The sequence below is a fragment of the Myiozetetes cayanensis genome, unplaced genomic scaffold, assembly GCF_022539395.1.
Source record: "Myiozetetes cayanensis isolate MyiCay16 unplaced genomic scaffold, myiCay2020 scf9, whole genome shotgun sequence".
Classification (NCBI taxonomy): Eukaryota; Metazoa; Chordata; class Aves; order Passeriformes; family Tyrannidae; genus Myiozetetes; species Myiozetetes cayanensis.
Window position 1 is genome coordinate 11678755 of NW_026088185.1, and position 8432 is coordinate 11687186.

General features: G+C 39.8%; 1 protein-coding gene across 11 annotated transcripts in view; it reads left to right on the forward strand.

Annotated features, from left to right (window-relative positions):
- The window catches only part of CARF (calcium responsive transcription factor), a 40028-nt gene extending 33393 nt beyond the window's left edge, over positions 1-6635 (forward strand). For 4 of the 11 annotated variants that reach the window (XR_007632114.1, XR_007632113.1, XR_007632115.1 and 1 more), the window contains 3 exons: positions 1909-1962; positions 3090-3253; positions 3371-6566. The gene's annotated coding sequence lies outside the window, so the exon portion shown is untranslated. The other 7 variants (XR_007632118.1, XR_007632117.1, XR_007632116.1 and 4 more) reach the window with 7 other exon arrangements.
- Positions 6636-8432: the final 1797 nt, after the last annotated feature.

Consider the following 8432-nt stretch of genomic DNA (forward strand, 5'->3'; position numbering starts at 1 on the left):
AGGTCAGAAGCTATCCAGCTGGTCTATCCAACAGCAGCAACTAAGGTATGATCTGGGGGGAGAAGGAGGGGAAAGCAAAAATCTTGTCACATGACAGCAGTGTATGTGTGTGCATTTGGGTTTTTTCCAATGTAAGCTCTTACATCTAATATCTCATTCCATTTCTAATGCACATGACAAATGACATGTTTATTTTCTGGAGGGATTTGATGTGTTTTCTGGAGAGTCTTCAAAGGAGTGATCATAAATAGTACTGCTGTATCATACGAACTGTTAGTGTGTGTTTGTCATCTAGGACCCCATCCTGTACAGAAGGGGGTTTAAAAGCCTGGAAAGCCATCTGAGGACAAATACTGAGTGTCCTTGTCCTAAGGAGTCTTCCCTGGACAGAAGAATAGGAGCTGTAGGAGTTATTCTTATCAGTATTCTGTTAGCCTCTGCTAGATAGAAGAACTTTGCAAAAGGCGTGTATGTGATAGCCTCTTTATGGAAGTTGCCTTTGGATACTTAATAGTTTTGAATTATATATGCATACAGGATTGTATGTATCTTAAAAAAAATAAAATGCAGACAGAACCATAATTGTTTGCATGTAGTTCTTTAATACAGCTTTAATTATACCTAGCTGTGGTTCAATGATGCAGATATTTTAGGGCACATGTAATCAGATCTTTTAATGTGGATAATTGGAATTCATGTTTTTACTACAACCATCCTTAGCTCTCTGCAGCGCAGCTCAGTTGGTCATTTGGCATGTACTGGCTTCTCTTAATGACATTCTGTCTGTTTAAACAAGACCATGCTGTTCTAAGCAAATTAAATTTCTCTCTCTTCATGATCTTTTTTCTAATAGGGATTGATAAGGCTCATCAGAGGATGAAAATCTATTTGTTGTATAGTGCTTTCATAAGAGTGGATTTCTGGGTCCTCACTAGGAACTTGAGAGCTACTGGATCTGCCATTTGGACATTTTTCTGATGTGCTTGGATTGCTATAGCAGGACAGTGTCGATACAGCATAAACTACCACTAAAATACTGTTAAAATTTTAGCTCTATCCTTTGTTGAAATGTTGATAGTGGCTTCAGGAAGGATCACAGATTTGCTTCTGCACTTCATAGAACAGTCTTTGTCTCTAGATAGTATTTAAAATGTAATCAGCTGTGGCAGTCAAATGGCAGTAGGAGAGCCAGGAACAGAGGTGTATGTTGGCAGATCAGTAAGACAGAGAGAAGTTCAGTCCCAGTGTCCTCATGCCAGAGTAACATTCTCTGTGCTAGTCCTGAATGCACCCTTCAGAAACAATGATTGGTCTCTGTGTGCTGACATAGCTGTTCTTGCCCACTCAAGAAGTTCTACAAGCCTGCAAGGGACATGGAGAGCATGAAGAAGCTGTGTAGGATTTGATGAGAGGACCGGCAGGCATGGAACAGAGGAGATTAAAGTTTGATGATGTGACTTCTATGTAACCCTCATTCTTTGGTGGGAGGAAGAGGATTTTTCAGTAGAGAATAAAAGTAAATCTTCCTTTTCAGAAGTATTAGTATTACTGTGTCTCTGATCTGCTTGACAAGATGCCCAGCATTTGGACAGATCTCTTATGTTTTTATGAGTATGTACTGAAATGCTAATGAATACTCATCCATGCATTGCCATCTTTGCATGTCATAGTGAAATTGTAGGCCAGTGGCACCTCACATCAGATCTTTTTATTGTCTGTACATTTTCTTAAAGTAAATGAAAGCTTGTTTAATAAGGAGACAGTGGAGAGCTTTTGTCCAAAGTCCTTTCAGATACATGTTTTCTACAGAGTAAGCTTTAACTTTAAACGAATCATGTTATATACTTCTAGTCCTGAAATAACCTAAAATAACCTAAGTCTTTTTAATTTTTTTTTCTTTTTATCCAGAACATGAAACATTCCAAACTGCACCTCAAAACCACCATGTTCAGAGCCTGAAAGGTTTGGCACTTTTCTTCCTCTGTAGGTGATCTTCCATCTGTGCTGTAAATCACTGTGTTCAGTGTCTTCAACAAAAAAAGATCAGCAGTTATAGAATGAAACTTGCACAATTGAAGGGGTGGAGTGGGAAACAGGCATGACACCAGAATTCACACTTATGACCTCTCCCATCACATGAGAGCACTTTTTCATTTGCATAACGTATCTGGTCACTTGGCAGCATGTCAGTAACAATATCTGCAAACTATAGTTTGCTTATTAACATCCATGTCACATCAGTTCTAGCTGTGGCAAATTTTCTTTGTGCATGGAATTTGCATTGGTTTAGTGAAACTGATGGTGTCAAAAATGGTCAGATCTTGTGAACTGAGAGCCTTCAGCTGTGAATTTGATCTTAGTCTGAGCTATGGACAAATTCTGAGGCTATACCCCTGTGTTCTGCAGTGCTTGTTGAGCAGAAGACAAACCTTCTGCCTCCCAGGACCAGCTGCACTTGTCTTGTCTTTCTGCCTGATGCAAAGCTGCTCGTATTAATCTTTTGAAGGATGGCTCATGGAATTCTGCTTTCCAGCTTAAGGGAAGCTAAAGGTCTCTGTACATGAAAACTTGATGGACAGTGTACACAGTTGAGAGCACCTATGACAGGCACCCTCAAGCATGCTGTAATTTAGGAATGGGAGCTGATAGGAGGAATAAGCAACTGAAGAATATAATAATAAAAGTAGGCATTCTTGCTCTTTATATAGTACCACCCTTACACAATATGTTTCCTTAAACATCTTGAGAAATACTGGGCAGCAGTGGGAGGAAAACTAATCTCAATTTCTCCCCACCCCCAACTTTGAGTTTAACAGTGCTTTTGCAAATTAATCACAAGTTTGGCCTAAAAATCTCTGCTAGATCTAAGTTCAGTTTTTCTTTGTCAGGTTGCTGTTGAAGTACATAGATTTAACTTTTTCTCACAGCGATTTCTGTTAAAGCTAAAATTAAATGGGAGAGAGAATTGGAAATTAATAATTTATGTTTATTACAGATGATACTTTTCAAGTTTTCTGAAGTGTGCAGGTGTTTCCTCCTTGGCTTCCACTTTTCTCTCTTAGTTCACTATGTTTTGGATGTTTTCTCAGGATCACTTACCTCTGAGAGTGCTCCAGATAACTGTCAAGAGACCAGAGCACAGAACAGAAGAGGAAGGCAAGTTTGCAACAAGCTGCTTGCAGGAGATAGAAAGCTCTCAAAGTTAAAGCAGAAGATTGTATTTTCTTCTGGCTGAAATGGCTCACTGTAGATGGTAAATGTTTTTATAATATACAACTTCTTTATCATTGATTTTGGAATTATTTATTCTCTGAGCTCACATCTAATAAAAACTAGAAGGGTAATCATGTATGTTTGCTTTTATCTTCAGTGCACTAGTTACCTTCTGAATGCAAGCTGGTCTGGCAACTCCACGACTGCTGACAAAGCTAAAAGTTGTCACATCCAAGGTGTTTTGTACATGAAAGGAGATGGAGAAAGTGGGAACCTTCTTAACCTTCTTACTTCTCCTGAGAAGAGCTGATCTGTGGAAATAGGGCTTTACCAGTTTTAAATCAATATCTTCGCAATAATTTGGTGGGTGTTCAGGTTTTTCCTGTCAGGTGCTGGTGCATGTCTAACTTTGTACGTAATACAAGCCATAGAATTACCTCTTGCTGACCTGCCCATATTGGGGTTTTGTGTCCTAGCACTGTACTCGTACTTGCTGCTTTTTGGGAGTGGGGGAATTGTTTTAGATGTTCTCATCTTTCGCTTTTCTGCCTTTCTCCTATTGCCTCTTTCTCCTCTCCAGAGCGGTATAGAAACAAATTTCTCATTTTAAAAAACTGCACTATCCTTGGTTTCCCACATCTGGGGATAAATTTCCTCTCTGCCTTACTGTGCTCAAGGTTGATTGTGCTGGACATCACTAAAATGTAAGACACCATTATGTCTTGCTGAAGGAAGGGGAGATACTGGGGTGAGCTCCACTGCCCCCTTCACTCCAGAAGTTCTCACAGGAAGCACCTGCCACAGGTTCAGCTTCTGCATCTCCACGCAGGCCAGCACAAGTGCAGAGCTGTGCCGATGAGAGCAGCGTCGTGCACTGTGTGTACCAGCACGTTATCAGTACAAAGAACTGTCCTTCTCCCGCTTGCGTTGTTTGGAATCCAGATCAGTCTGTGGGTCTGGCCCACTCTGCCCCCACAAATGACTCTTTGAGCACAGCTTGAAAGAGAGCACAGGAGAGGGTGAGGAAGTTCTTAATCTCCAACCTGTAGTTTGTGCTTCTGTATTGGGTGCAGGTGCCCAGGTGTGGGTGACTCTGTGCAGGACCCAGCTGGTTCCAGACAGCTCTGCAAAGGACCCACCGCGGGGCACAGCCGAGCGCATTGGTGAAGCTGCTGGCAGTGGAAGTGTATTTAAGAAAGGGCAAAATGCTGCATGGCAGAGAGGAGTGAGGAGGGCGAGAAAACCAGTCCTCTGAACACCAAGGTCAAAGAAGGAGAGGGAGGAATTTCCTCAGGTGCTGGAGTGGGTGTTGCCCTGCAGATCATGGAGGATCACATGCCGGAGCAGGTGGAGATTTTTCTGAAGGAACTGCAGTCCATGGAGAGGAGCCATGCCAGAGCAGGCTTATGCTGAAGGACTCCAGCCTGTGGAGAGCCTGCATGGAAGCGGGCTTATGTGGAACAACTGCAGCCTGTGGAGAGGACCCATGATGGAGCAAGAGAAAAGTGTGAGATGGAGTGATAGAAAGGAGCTGTTACAGACTGACTGCAACTCCCCCATTCCACTTTGCCCTGTGCTGCTTTGGACAGAGGGAGGCAGAGAAGCTGGAGGTTGAAAGTGTGAAGTTGAGTCTGAGGGAAGAGGAGAGCATGAAGGGACGGTGCTGTTTTAATTTGCATTCATTTCTCACTGATTTAATCTATTTTAATTGGCAATAAATTATTTTTCCTCACATTGAATCAAATACTGAAATTTACATCTGGACTCAGTGGAAAATGCTTACTGATTTCTCTTTGATCACTGCAAGTCACTTTTTCTTTTAATTTTTTAAGTAAGACAATTTTTAAGGGTTTTAAGGATTCGTTCTGTGTGTAGGAAGGAGTGTACCTTGTTTGAATCAGAAGTTGCATTTCTGGATGTATTCTGGTTAGGCCTTTCAAGTTCTGCTGGTTCACCTCTTCACTAGGGTAAAGCTCAGATGGAGAATTAACTCAGGAACAGGTCCAATCCATTACATTTCAGCTGGAAAAGAGTACCAGCCATATTTTTACAGGTTTGAGCATGGAAGAATCATTCTGAGGAGAGGATGCTGCATCATGAATTCTACTCTATGGTAATTTTGGTAGTGCTGTTCTTACAGATGTTAAGGATGTGGCACCTTCACAGGAACATGGTGAATTGTTAGTTGTCTGTCTGGAGGATACAAAGCAATTTGTGGTGGATAAAGAAAACTTCTTTGGTAATAAATTAGATGAGCTTCAGAAAGAATTGCACTGTCATTATAACTTCATCAAGTGGTATCTTCCAGTGATATCACACACTGTTGATTATTGTCTTACAGTTTATTTACTGTATCACTTATTCATTAGGCTTTTCTGGCTAAGTCAAGGCCATAGAAGTAATATATATGGCAGTTCTCTGTTCTCTTGAAGTTTTATGAAAAGGAAAGGAATTCCTCATTGTGCAGCTCTCGAGGACAGCCCTGCTTGCTGAGCCACTGGCTGCTCTGGAAGAGTCCGTGGTTATCTGTGTTCCATAGCTACCAAAAAATCTGCACTGAAGTACTCCATAAAGTTGTGAACTTGGAGCAGGCAAAGTGAGTTTGACATCTTTAAAAAAACAGACTACCCTGGGACCAAATTTAGCACCAAATTTCACACCTTCAGGAGCAGTGGCCTAGGGTTTATTGGTTGCAGTTGTAAAAAGATCAATGTTTGCGTAGTGAAACGTAGTTTTGTTCAGCTTGTTCAACCTGTGAAAAAAAGGTGTCTCCATTCCTTTTATTTCAGACTTCTGAGCTCCTTTGCAAAATGAGAGATTAGCTAATAACTACAGAAATGGAAAAGTTTGACTGTGGACAGGTGGTAACAAAAGATAAAGTCATCCAGCATAATTAACATTAGTAAGGTAAGATCTTTAAGAGATTAGGCACAGGCTAATGCCTTTGGTGGTACGCTGATGTTTATTCTGACCTTACAAACAAAAATAAAGATTATGAGCCATTGCAGAAAAAAATGGGAAATAAAGCACTTTGTAAAACACCAGTCTGTGGTGGGTTTGGTTTCTGTTGATTTTGTCAAACTTTTACTTGGTGTTCAGCTCCTTTGTGTATCCAATGTAGGGTCTGGTTTATCTGATCTCTTATGTAGAGTAAGTTAAAATAAGTTGATAGTTAACGTGCAGACCATAACACACAAGTTCTTCATGGTAAGATATATGACATTTCCTATATTTTCTAACAGAAGTAGTAGAAGTGTCTGAATATTATTGATAATTATCAGAAGACATTTGAAAGAAACTTCACATTCTGTCTTCACTCTTTTATCCGTGTTTTACTTTTGGAATTGATGAATTCCCATTTCTTTGAGTTGTTAGCAGTTGTTAGCAATGAAGTGACTATTTTGAAATGAACTATTAAGTTCCAAACTGCAGCAAAAATGGCTTCAGGTAAGGAAACTGGAATCATATTTAATTTTGAGTGGCCAGAATTTTTGAAGAGAGTAGGCACTGAAGCCACCTCTGCACTCAGAGAAACATTACCTTTCGGGCATAACGTTATGAAGATGAACAAGGTTTCCACAGAGGTTTGGCTGGCATCATAGACAAATACAGTATGCTGTGAGGCAGCAATGCTTTCTACTTTTTTATGAGATGCGTAAAAATACTTTGTGTTCATTATTTAGTGTCTTGCTGCTGACATACCAGTGAGATCATAAAAAGAAGAGAGTGCACAATAAATGTTTTAAGTCCAGAAACAGAAGCATCACCTGGCATATTTTAAATTTGTACATGGGTAAGTGCCTTGAGATATTTGAGGAGTAAAAAACTGTTGGGTTTTTTTTTTTTGTAGCATTATCTGATAACAAAAGATAATATATTAAGCTTAATTGGAGAGTTTTTTAGGACCCAGGATATAGTGCTAATAATATTACGGATAGATAATACTGCCTTTTGGATGCTTTTTTCAGGTTTCCAGTTGCTGTCACTTAATTTCTTCAGGGAATTTTTGTCCATACATTCCAGTGGCAAGCTGTCTCTGGTGTGGGAAGTCGTCTTGTTTACTAACTTAGAAAAAAAATTCTTTTCCTTTACTTAGGTGATTTACAGAAAGGTTAGTAGAGTTGGCTGTCTACATAAAAACTAGTTTTCCAGAGATGGAATTATTTAAGGCTGCTGGGAAGACAACACTGGCATAATAGGGTGAGTACTGACATTTTGAGGAATCAGAGGGGAACAATTTTTTTATGTTATCCTTACTGAATCTTAGCATTCACCAAGGCTAGTACTTGAAGCAGTACTTCTTTTGTACAGGTCATCAAGAGTTTACCCTCTTTGCCCCCAGAGTAAGAACTGAACAATTCGCGACTTGACCAGCACTTACTCAGATTCCTTCTGGCTGTTTTAGAATGAATGGTTAACCTTTGGCTACATGAGAAGTGCAGTGCAGTGTCACAACCAAATATTGTAGCTGTCTTCTAGGTAATAATGAGCTGTGTCAGAAATTTCTAAAAGAGAAGCAGGGGAAAATATTGAAGAAAGATCTAACAAAGTCTGTATCACAAGGAAAATGTGCACCAAAACTAACTCCTGCTTTTGAAAAGCCCATAGAACATGACCTTAAATCCTGGAGTATGAACTAAGATGGGATTGTGGACCTGAGCAGATGCTATCGATCACAAACCTCCAAAACCCTCTCAGCAGCACACACACATTTGTTCCTGTTCACCCCAAGCCAGGAAAGGAGTCTCTAGTTAGGCCACTTACTGAGTTAAAGCTAATTTATAGTGTCATTTTACCACATCCTAGTTTAAATGGGTTGCTTGAGAAAGCAGTCTAAAACAAATGATGCAGGCAAAAACTGGCACTCCATTTTTAAAAAGTATAAATTAAAAAAATATAGGTCTTCAAATTTGTAGTGCCTGTTTTCCAATAGAAGGGAGACTGAGGGGAAATAATATTTGCTTGACTATTGCTACTTACTCTAATAGGTAATAGTCTGATTAATTTGTACCAGAAAGGAGTGCTCATATTGACTTAAACCACTGGGGTTTAAGTACCTGGGGTGAAAAGTACCATTCTTTTGGGGGTTTAATTTGTTATATATTTTTTTTAATCTTTATACTTACTTGACTTGATGTTTTAAAATATTGCATGGGAAAAGCAGGTAATTTTTTGATTTTTGGACGGTGGGTTCTCTTTGCTAATTTACATCTTGAAGT